The following is a 12,546-nucleotide window of genomic DNA, read 5'->3' on the forward strand; positions in this document are numbered from 1 at the left end:
ATATTTTAAGGGGAATACGGATGATCCAGTGGTGTTCATGGGGAAAACCAATATTAAATGAAAACAGGAGACCCAGCAGACCCATTTGTCTGGTTATGTTGGTTTGTGATTACCACTATTATAATATATATCTACATATAATAAATGTTTTTTTTATTGTTCAACAGCAAGTGTTAATTCTTCATGTTAAAATAAGACATCCCCTGAAAATAAGACATAGTGCATCTTTGGGAGCAAAATAATATAAGGACACTGTCTTATTTTCAGGGAAATATGGTACATAGGAAAATGATTTCATTCTCCTGTGCAGTGTGTCGGAGGCTTAGGCCTAGTTAGTGCAGGAGAGAAGCACCAGAGGGAAACGCATCTCTGAACTGATCCCATTCTTTTCAATGGGACAGTTCGGATGATCCGTTCTACAACTGATGCCGCCGGACTGACCGTACAGGAGAACGCAGCATGCAGCGTTCTGACGTACGGCCCGCTAGGCTATCCGGCACCGCATCCACTAAAGTCTATGGAGCGCAGGAGGCATGCAGTGTGCAGACGCATGCATTATGCATCCTCCGGCGCTCCATAGAGAGGTCCCTGTCCCTGCCCCCTTTGTGACCCTGGCTGCGCAACAGAGTGCCCCCTTGCAGGGGGCAGCTTCCCAGCTCCTCTGTACAGGTGCAGCACTATAGGACAGGGGTGGGGAACCTTGCATCTCTAGCTGTTGCAAAACTACAACTCTCATCATGCCTGGGATATTCAGGCATGATGGGAGTTGTAGTATTGCATCAGCATGAGAGCTAAGGTTCCCTACCCCTGTAGTAGGAGATGTCCACATGTATGGCTGCCCAAGGTAGAGGGCTCTGGTGTCCTGCTGCCCCCCTATATACACTCACCGGCCACTTTATTAGGTACACCTGTCCAACTGCACGTTACCCCTTAATTTCTAATCAGCCAATCACATGGCGGCAACTCAGTGCATTTAGGCATGTAGACATGGTCAAGACCAATCTCCTGCAGTTCAAACCGAGCATCAGTATGGGGAAGAAAGGTGATTTGAGTGCCTTTGAACGTGGCATGGTTGTTGGTGCCAGAAGGGCTGGTCTAAGTATTTCAGAAACTGCTGATCTACTGGGATTTTCACGCACAACCATCTCTAGGGTTTACAGAGAATGTCCGAAAAAGAAAAAACATCCTGTGAGCGGCAGTTCTGTGGGCGGAAATGCCTTGTTGATGCCAGAGGTCAGAGGAGAATGGGCAGACTGGTTCGAGCTGATAGAAAGGCAACAGTGACTCAAATAGCCAACCGTTACAACCAAGGTAGGCAGAAGAGCATCTCTGAATGCACAGTACGTCGAACTTTGAGGCAGATGGGCTACAGCAGCAGAAGATCACACCGGGTGCCACTCCTTTCAGCTAAGAACAGGAAACTGAGGCTACAATTTGCACAAGCTCATCGAAATTGGACAGTAGAAGATTGGAAAAACGTTGCCTGGTCTGATGAGTCTCGATTTCTGCTTGAACATGACAATGAGTTCACTGTACTCCAATGGCCTCCACAGTCACCAGATCTCAATCCAATAGAGCATCTTTGGGATGTGGTGGAACGGGAGATTCGCATCATGGATGTGCAGCCGACAAATCTGCGGCAACTGTGTGATGCCATCATGTCAATATGGACCAAAATCTCTGAGGAATGCTTCCAGCACCTTGTTGTATCTATGCCACGAAGAATGGAGGCAGTTCTGAAGGCAAAAGGGGGTCCAACCCCGTTACTAGCATGGTGTACCTAATAAAGTGGCCGGTGAGTGTAGATGGCCCCCTGTAATGCCGTGGGAAAACAACTGATGAAATAAACGTATGGACACTGATACAACTGATAGAAACTGATTTTATTTCTGAAAACGGATAGAAAACCTGATGACAACTGATGCTCTTTTTTGGCATCAGTTGTGGTCAATATCTACAAAAAAAAAAAAAAAGATGCAACTTTCCCAAGTTAGTGAAGTGCTAATGGCTGCAATGCTTCCTCACTTCTCACTTTCCCTCTCACCTCTATCCTTGTTTGGGGCTCTGCTTTAGGCTTGCAGCAGTTCAGGAGCTCGGGACCGCCCATTTGATACTTAAGATTGGAAATTAAAGCATTTTTCTATGTTATGGAAGCATATACAGATATATGAAAGATACAGTGCATCTCCTAACAGCTATGTAAAAACATACAGATAGGTGAAGCGCTGCGGAATCTGTGTGCGCTATTACAAATAATAAAAAAGACCCTTCTTCACAGGCCACCAGGCTGCAGCAAGTGAACACGGAACTCTTTGATCCGAACTCTTGTGTCTTCATTGTTCGTATGGCTCATTGCATGCATTGTTGTTGGCAGCACTTTGCCCTCTATGGAAAGATCCATAGATCCAGAAGTGTTTGCTTGTTCATTAGGTTATTGCTGGTGTTATTACACTGGAGGATTGCTGGCAGTGGGCGTCCCTAGGATGATCAGCCTGTGTCCACATAGTGTCACTGGTTAGAATGTGATTTGCAGCTGACAGATACACTTCAGTCCTAAGCATAATGTCCCTCTGCAGGAGATAAATGACAGTAAATGTGTTGCCTTTAAGTTGTCAGCAGTTAATAATTTAATTAATCATTTTCTTGTCACATCTTAAGGCCCTATTCCATGGAACGATTACCGTCCGTATTCGGCCACTACGGCGATAATCGTCCCGTGAAATAGAGTGCAACGATCAGCCGACATCGTTCATGTCGGCTGATCGTTGCAGTCGCTTGTTTTTCAACATGTTGAAAACAAGCGACTGATATAGCAGCGATCTGCTGCCGTCGCTCCGTTAATTAGGAGCATCAGCAGCAGATGTTGCTATATCCTATGGGCTGCCCCGGACGATCAGCGATCACCCGGGCAACGGGCAACGAGGAGCAAACGAGCGCTCGTTTGCTCCTCAGACGACCCGTATAATAGACCCTTTATTCTGGGAATGCTGCATGACAACCAGCTTGACTTCAGTGACTGCTGCCACAGGGAGCTTTTACCTGACTCTCCTAGACTCTGCCCCATATTACTTCATAATAAGCAACCTTTGCCTTAACTGCTCATGGTGGTGTCATGGGGGTATGTAGCAAAGCACATTGTACAAATCAGAGGCTACCTTCAGATTCTGCAATCTCTGGGCAGTATTGTAATTGTGGTCATTGATGATTAACCCTTTCAGTGTGGATAATCAGCATCCTGCATCTCATGTTAAGAAGTCACTTATTTCAGCATAACTAAAATGCGTGCCGTGGTGCCACAGTCCCACTGGAAACAATAGGCATGCGTTTTTTCTTGACTTGTGAACATAATCTTAGGGTGAGTTTACACATTAGTCAAATGTCACCATTTGCAAAAATTGTGACTTGACCATGATTAGAGATGAGTGAACCTCAAGCATGCTAGAGTCCATCCGAACCCGAACTTTCGGCATTTGATTATGCGGTGGTGCTGAATTTGGATAAAGCCCTAAGGCTATGTGGAAAACATGGATATAGTCACTGGCTGTATCCATGTTTTCCAGACAACCTTAGAGCTTTATCCAAGTTCAGCAGCCCAGCTAATCAAATGCCGATCGGTTGAGTTCAGATCGATTCGAACCCGAACCTGGTTCGCTCATCTCTAACAATGATGTGTCATTAGCAAATTAGAGAGACGTAGAATAAATGGGGATCCCTCTCTAAAAGACCACCGCCTCTTTGAGAAGACAACCTCCTTATCCAGACCAGATTTTATTCTCTAGGACAGGGGTACTCAACAACTTTTAGTGAAGGTCCACTTACCGGGGTCTATTGTCAGGTGAAGGTCCGAGCTGAACATCAGTAGGAAACGTATTTTGTTAATTTTCACAAACGTTCAACTATTTGCATACAGAATTGCTGCTTATTAGCAGGAAAACTGGCATTTTTTTCTCTCTCAACAGCCCTTTGCTATTAGGTACAAAGGGGTGACTGCCCTGGTAGTATATAACCCCCCCCTGTTGCTCCCCCAGTAGTGTATAGCCCCCCCTGTGCGCTCTCCCCCAGTAGTGTATAGCCCCTGTTGCTCCCCCAGCAGTATATAGCCCCCCTGTGCTCTCCCCTTGTAGTATATAGCCCCCTGTGAGTGCCCCCCCAGTAGTATATAGCCCCCCTGTGCTCTCCCCCTGTAGTATATAGCCCCCTTTGAGCTCCCCCCAGTAGTATATAGGCCCCTGTGAGCTACCCCAGTAGTATATAGCCCCCTGTGCTCTCCCTCTGTAGTATATAGCCCCCTTTGAGCTCCCCCCAGTAGTATATAGCCCCCTGGGCGCTTCCCCCAGTAGTATATAGCCCCCCTGTGCTCTCCCCAAGTAGTATATAGCCCCATGTGAGGTCCCCCCAGTAGTATATAGCCCCCCTGTGCTCTCCCATGTAGTATATAGCCCCCTGTGAGCTCCCCCAGTAGTATATAGCCCCCGAGTAGTGTATAGCTCCCCCTGTGCTCTCCCCCTGTAGTATATAGCCCCCTGTGAGCTCCCCCAGTAGTATATAGCCCCCCAGTAGTATATAGCCCCCTGTGAGCTCCCCCCAGTAGTATATAGCCCCCCCAGTAGTATATAGCCCCCCTGTGAGCTCCCCCCAGTAGTATATAGCCCCCCAAGTAGTATATAGCCCCCTGTGCTCTCCCCCTGTAGTATATAGCCCCCTGTGAGCTCTCCTCAGTAGTATATAGCCCCCAGTATATAGCCCCCCTGTGAGCTCCCCCAGTAGTATATAGCCCCCCAAGTAGTATATAGCCCCCTGTGAGCTCCCCCCAGTAGTATATAGCCCCCCAAGTAGTATATAGCCCCCTGTGCTCTCCCCCTGTAGTATATAGCCCCCTGTGAGCTCTCCTCAGTAGTATATAGCCCCCAGTATATAGCCCCTGTGAGCCTCCCCCCAGTAGTATATAGCCCCCCCAGTAGTATATAGCCCCCTGTGAGCTCCCCCCAGTAGTATATAGCCCCCAAGTAGTATATAGCCCCCTGTGCTCTCCCCCTGTAGTATATAGCCCCCTTCGAGCTCCCTTCAGTAGTATATAGCCCCCCCAGTGCGCTCTCCCCTTATAGATGGCCCCAGAGAAAAAAAACAAACAACCCACAACTCACCTATCACCTCGCTCCACCGCCACGCCTGTCTTCTTCTCCTCTCTGGTCCGGCCCCCGGCTGATACGCGCTCTCTGGGGACGTCCCGGGGATTCCCCAGCAGAGCGCGCATCAGTGACCTCAGTGTACGCCGCCGGCCTGCACTTCCGGGAAGTTCAGGCCGACGGCGTACACCGAGGTCTGTGGTGCGCGCTCTGCAGGGGAATCCCCGGGACATCCCCAGAGAGCGCGTATCAGCCGGGGGCCGGACCGACACGGCCCCAGCCCCACAGGCGTACTGACATCTAAGGACAGTACGCCTATGGGCGCGAGGCAGTGCGGTGGGGAGCGGGACCTCCTAACAGCCCCGGATCCGGTCCGTCCCGGGAGGTTAGGAGGTCTGACCAGGGGTCCGGACAGCTGGCCTCCGCGGTCCGGGTTCGGACCGCGGTCCGCCAGTTGAGGACCCCTGCTCTAGGATTACACTTTTTTGTTTTTGTTTTTTAATTTTTGTACTGTGCTCTCACATCCAGGTATGATCTAGTTCGGTACACTTTCGGTAACCGCTTTGTCATAGTACATGTTGGCATAAGAAATACACTGCTCAAGCAGAAAAAATAAACTGTTCTGGTGAGTAGTGTGTGTGGGGCTAAGTCCCTGCTCTTGTGTTCAGTCATTTGATGCCTTGTTTAAACTCCAGCCATGGTCACTAAGTAAAGCAGAGAGCTGGTGCACTCATATGTTTTTTATTTATTTTTCTCCAGGAATTCTGTAAATTGTGTAATCTGCCATTTTAAGCAGTCATTTTAGTCTCTCTCTCTCTCCTGTTAAGCAAGTTATCTGTAAGGTGGCTTGCTATGGGCTAATACTGATTACAGCTTGTCAGAGCTTTATGGTGCACTTTGTCAAAACCATGTGTGTCTAAAAGTGGTACTCATTACCATGCAAAGCTTTGTACACGTCCTAATTGACTCGAACATCACGTTGCTGGTTTGTGTTAGCAGCGTTTAATTCACCTCTTTTCAGGGTAAGAAAATAACCTGAAGCTTGATTGCACTTGCCTTTGATTTCTAGTGTAATAAGTCATGCATTATTTTTGCTTACTTTGGTCTAACATAAGCCTGAAGGTTCTGGCTTTTATTCTTCCACTATGCTTCAGAAATCCATACTTCCTATTATCAGTGGTCACTCTACATAGTCCAAAGTATCTTTCCTTTTACTACTTTGCACATCATAAAACGGGGAAATGCTTCCCTTCGCCGGAACACTTGCGTTTGGTCCTGTGTGAAAGATATAAAGAGCACAGCTTGATCCTTCTTAATGACTCTGTTCCAGTAGTGAGAGATCTACACATTTAGCTATCAGTATGTGGTTATTGATCTAGGTTTAAAGTCTGTCAGCTGAAAGACAGAAATTCAGGTGTGACTCTATTGAGGGTCACTCACCCATCAATGCCATACTTAAAGGGGTTGTGAAAGCTTAGAGATGGTTCAGTGGTGCTGTTACACTCACTATTTTGGAGCTTCCCTTATACATAGAGAGAGAAAAAAGTTCCAAGCTGAGGGGAGGGGAAATCATGCATAAAAAAAAAAATTATAAATAAATAGTTTTTACTCAGGACATTTGAGTTTGAATCAAACCTCTAGTAGGCAGGTATGACGTTATGTCTGCTTTCTACAGTAGTGTCCCGCTTGGGTGGGGTAAAAAAACTTTTCTGTCTGGGGGAGGGGGAACATAACAAAGAAGTTTCATGTAAACATCCCCGTGTGTGCACAGCGCCGCAACCCGCTCCTGGATCCCACTGACAGTCTGCAGATCTCCACAACTCGGCTGACGGATGCCCTGCTCAACCAGTCAGTGACTTGCAGTCATTGAATGGCTGGCTGAATGGGCTAAATCCCAACCTTCAGTGACATAGCCAGGAGAAAGCAACATCCTGCAGGGTACGGGAGCTTGGTAATGCGGCACAGTTCTTGGCATGAGGTCCGGTAAGCATACTGATATGTTCCCCCTAACTTTCTGCCCAAATAGATTTTTCAACCCCCATCCCCCCACCCAACTAACCTCTCACTGTGTACTCAATTTTTTTTTCTTGTGTTTCTAAGCAGGGCAGGTTGAGTACACCTACATTCTTACACAACGTACTACCTCATTTAATGAAAGTGTACACCTAGATTATAGAAGACAGTGATGCAGGGCTGTGTAATTAGTTTGTTTTATTATTATTTAATTAGGCTGTACTAAAAGGGGGCTGTTTCTACCTTTGTGCTTTGCCTTCTGGGCCTCCTGTCTTCAGTATGAGGAGAATGTCATGAAATTTGAAACAGAATTTCAGAACATTTAATGGAATGTGTTAAGACTATAGCAGCAAACATTTGGGTTTAGTCAGGCATTTTCCCAGGTACACAGGGGAAATGTGACATCATTCCGTTGCTACAGAATTTAAATTATCCGAGATTAGAAAACATAGCCGCTTACTTTTAAAACTGGTACCACACCTGTCCTCAGGTTATGTGTGGTATTACAACTTGGCACTGTCCTCTTCAGTGGAACTGAGCTGCAGTATTATACATAAAATGAGGACAAAGGTGGTGCTGTATATTTAGGAAAGAGATGGCAATTGGCTAAATTGTTTCTTGTAAAGAGTAGCAAGGTGGATCTGTAATACATGGAAACCTGTGGCTCATAGACAACTGAAAATTAGAAAAGAAGCTTAGAGAGTAGAAATCTGGTGAAAACACTATGGGCAAGTTATGTAATGGCCAGCAATACTGCTTCTCCTCATGTACAAAAACAACCGCTTATCCTGAAAAGTTAGGGTGGTATTATGGGGGCCCGATAATACCTGTAAACGAGCAGAGATCTGCTAGATCGTCGCTCGTTTACTGGGCCTATTACATGGCCCGATAATCGTTAAACAAGGGCTGCAGGGACATCGTTACCGATGTCCTTGCAGCCCTTGCTTAACTATATACAATACCTATCCACGTTCCAGGGCTGCTGCTGCGGTCTTCTTCTCCCCGGGTCCTGCGCACTCTAACTTCAGAGTGGCCTGTCAGCTGACAGGCCGCTCAGCCAATCACAGGCCGGGACCGCCTGTGATTGACCGGGCGGCCTGTCAGCTGACAGGCCACTCTAAAGCTAGAGCGCACAGGACCCGGGAAGAAGACTGCAGCAGCCGCCCTGGAACATGGATGGGTAATGTATATCCCCAGTCGCCGGCCGCGCACCACTATTACACGTAGCGGTGTGCGGTCGGTGCCCGATGAAAATAGGTCCAAACTAGAGATGAGCGAACCTCGAGCATGCTCGAGTCGATCCAAACCCGAACTTTCAGCATTTGATTAGCGGTGGCTGCTGAACTTGGATAAAGCCCTAAGGCTATGTGGAAGTCATGGATATAGTCATTGGCTGTATCCATGTTTCCAGACAACCTTAGAGCTTTATCCAAGTTCAGCAGCACCGCTAATCAAATAGCAAACGTTCGGGTTCGGATCGACTCAAACCCGAACCCCGTTTGCTCATCTCTAGTTCAAACCTATATCAACGATCAGCCGATGATCGTTGTCATCGGCTGATCGTTGTATTTATGACATGGAGCGATAATCAGCCGAATTGGGCCGATTATCGTTCTGTGTAATAGTACCCTTAGGCCTCTTTCACACTTCTGTAAAACCTGTCCCCATTTGTGGCAGAGATCACCATTCACCAATAAAGGGGTCTGTACATTGCAGACGACAATGGATGCACATCTGTAGTGCTGTCCGTAGCTTTGTTTAGTCCTACGGACGAGTGAATGAGACCTTATCTGAAACTTTAGGCTTTATATCACAAGGAAAAAAATCTGCACTTGCACTGTTTATGCAACTGTGGGTTTGACTTTGAAGTCTCCAGTGTTCTTGACATCAAAATGGACGTGCTGTGGATTTGAATTTTGCAAATTTCCACAAGGATTTTGTGCAGTCTTTTATGGATTGTGCATGTGTTCTCTTAAATGTCCTTCACTTTGCTTCAGCTGTAAATGCTGCATATTTTTATGTAAGGAAACAAGTGCATCACGTATTACATGGAGAGACAATCAGTGGTGGATTATTCTTTGGCAGGTTAAACTATGATCAGCCGACAAGCGAACATTTTCTCGCTCGTCTGCTTATTGCTGTTTCCATTTCGCGTGGAGATATCTGCTTTATTCTGTGTAATTGGGACTTTAATCAGCATGTTTCCTAGCATAGTAGGTGCTTAATAGTAAGAATGTATTTTTTTTATCTTTAAAACCATTTTGTAAATGTTTATAGAAACATGCAATAGGCTTATGTAATAAATGTTTTCCATGTGAAATACGAAGTTTACTTGCTCTCCATTAATTATTATTTTTTTTTTATTTATTTTTTTACCCCAGGCCCAGACTTTGTGGTATGTGATGAAGGCCATATTCTTAAAAACGAAGCCTCTGCTGTTTCTAAGGCTATGAATTCTATCAGGACAAAAAGGAGGATAGTCTTGACTGGAACCCCACTTCAGAATAATTTGGTGGAATGTAAGTAAATTTTTTACAGCTAAAATAAAAAGGTCATTAACCCCATGAGGACTACACCATATTAAGCAACAGGATGCAGAGCTGGTCTTTGTGCCTGGAGCCTGTTAAGGGTTAGATTTGACGGCTCTGTGACTTGCTTGCATTGCTGTTGGCAGGATTTCGCTGTCACACTGACAGCCTGACTCCTTTCCTCTGACAGCACTGAGAAAAATCAGTTTTCCTGTCACTGAGAGCTCTGAGCACAGCGCTCTTATTGAGTATTCTGCTTCCACATGCGGGCAGTTGCTGGGGCATCCGTAATGATACAGGGCTTCCCCTATCACAGTCAGAGCTTAGGTTACATAAAAGGTACTCACTGATTTATAAATATTCTGAGAATTGCTTTTTCTTTTCTGATCACGTCTGACTCAGTGCCACAAATTACTGTAGTGGGGGAATTAAAGCTGCTTTAAAAATAATATATCTCTAATTTGTGTTTTTATAAGCCCAGAACTCCTAACTGTGAAATTGTCTCTCTTCAGATCACTGCATGGTTAACTTCATCAAAGAAAACTTGCTTGGCTCCATTAAGGAATTCCGGAACCGCTTCATCAATCCTATCCAGAACGGGCAGTGCGCAGATTCCACCATGGTAGATGTCAGAGTGATGAAAAAGCGAGCTCATATTCTGTATGAGATGCTGGCTGGCTGTGTGCAGGTATTTAGACAGAGGCTGCTATTGATTGGATAGCTGGTTTATTTTTTACTAGTCATTACATGTCACAATAAAAATTAATGTGTACTTCTTTATTTCAGAGAAGAGACTACACAGCGCTGACAAAGTTCCTGCCACCAAAGTATGAATATGTCTTATCAGTTCGGATGACTCAATACAATGCAAACTCTATCAATACTATTTGGACAATATAGCTGGTAGGTAGTGTTTTGGGCTGTTTACCAATAAAGCTGTGGCCTAAATATATCATTGTTGCAGTTGTGAATATATTAGGGTATGTCTGAGAGCAGACTCTATGCACAGATCGCCTATCCGACAGGACAGAAGTAAGTGTCTTACCCCCGCCTGTCGGTATAAGTGATCTGTGCGGGGGTCCTGATCAGTCAGTGACAGGAACTTAACCTGTCACTGAGTACCTTAAACGCCCCGATTGCTATGCATCGCTCCATTTAAGGGGTTAATGACAGGATTGCAGCTACCTGTCATTATCCTCGGCTCCTGGGACCATTGCAGTGGTTCCGCACACATCAAAAGCCTCTGACAGTCAGGAACGTATATATACATTACTGCTTCACGGAGCATTGGTAGCCGGAACGTATATTTACTGATTGCTGATGCGAAGGGGGTAAATACGGGTTAAACAATCTGTATTTCATCTTTGTATATGGCTCCATATGAAATGATATTTGGGTCTGTGTTTTGGACCTATGACCAAAATCTCTTCTAAATAAAGACATTTTTTTGCCCAATTCTCTGCGCTGTACGTCAGCATTGGTATAAATTGATGTGTTTTTTTTTTTTTGTTTTTTTTTTTTTTTTTATAACCTTAACCTCGATTGGTGTGGGTCTTTCACCCAACCCCCCCACCCCCCCTTTTCTATAAAACATTGCCCAGTTCCCGCGCTCAACACCGGTCCCCAGTGTGACAATATCCACTCCCCTCTGTGACGTAGCTCCATTAATTGAGCCGCGTCACAGAGGGGAGGGGTTTTTGTCACACTGGGGCCCCCAGTGCTCTGGACTGAGCCAGTGCTCGGAAAAAGACCAGCACTGAGCGCAGGAACCAGGGCAGCATTTAAAAAAAAAGGATTGCCCCACCAGGATTTTTGCTTCAGTACCAGTCGATTTAAGAAAAAGAAAAGGTAAAGAAAAACAACGATGTACCTGATGGTTCATTCGCTTTAAATAGCAGATTAATTGATCTTCTAGTGTCTTCATTGCTGCTGCTTTTATAGGCTTTCTCTAAAGCAGGAATTGGAAACCTTCGTCCCTCCAGCTGTTTCATAACTACAATTCCCACCATGCCTGGACAGCCATAGCTAACGCTTCGTCTGCCGAAGCATGATGGGAATTGTAGTTTTGCAACAGCTGGAGGGCCGAGGGTTTCCCATCCCTGCTCTAAAGGCTCTTTTCCCTCTACTTTCTTTTCTGTCCTTGAGGGAATTGTCCTCTTAAGATTTTTTACCAACTTAATTTGAAAGCAGAAGGATGTCATAAGTATAATTACACTTTGTACCAGTGCCTGATGGGCAGCAGATGTTAAATCTGGGTACAGAAAGTCTACCATTGTCTTAATTGTTTTGATTGTGCTTTTGTGCAGTTCAGAACGCCTTAGATAACTTGCCAACTAGCTTTTTTTGTTAGAATTTTTGAACAGACTATTATCATTAGGCTGGATTTGATGGTAATAAGATACGATTCAGGAATATTATTAACTCATGTGTGTTAGTATGTCGCTGATCCTGAAGGAATAAGTAAGCTATTCTAATAAATACTCGACCAGGCTTAAGATTGGCTCATAGGCTCTTTTGTGTATCCTTCATTTTTTTAGAATACAATTATCCTGCACACTAAGAGTAGTATTGATTTTGTTGTCAGCAGGATGCTCTTTTGGCTGACAGTGTAGGATTTAATGGGAACATGAAGGCCTTCTTAAATATTAATTATGTATGTATATTAATTGCTAAACAATTAAGGAAGATTAAACATCCAGTTCAAACTGTTGGAGCACATCCTTAACCTCTTAACGACATAGGGCGTATATTTACGCCCTGATGCCATTAGGGACGTTCAGAGCGGGGCGCGCGGCGACCCCGCTCTGAACCGCGGGCGGTCCCGGGTGCCGCTTGTAGCCCGGGACCGCAGGTATTAGTGGGCACGGTTCCGATCGCCG

General features: G+C 45.5%; 1 pseudogene; it reads left to right on the forward strand.

Annotated features, from left to right (window-relative positions):
• The window catches only part of LOC138780805 (transcriptional regulator ATRX-like), a 64,103-nt pseudogene extending 53,533 nt beyond the window's left edge, over positions 1-10,570 (forward strand).
• The last annotated feature ends 1,976 nt before the right edge of the window (positions 10,571-12,546 follow it).

The sequence above is a fragment of the Dendropsophus ebraccatus genome, unplaced genomic scaffold, assembly GCF_027789765.1.
Source record: "Dendropsophus ebraccatus isolate aDenEbr1 unplaced genomic scaffold, aDenEbr1.pat pat_scaffold_860_ctg1, whole genome shotgun sequence".
Classification (NCBI taxonomy): domain Eukaryota; kingdom Metazoa; phylum Chordata; class Amphibia; order Anura; family Hylidae; genus Dendropsophus; species Dendropsophus ebraccatus.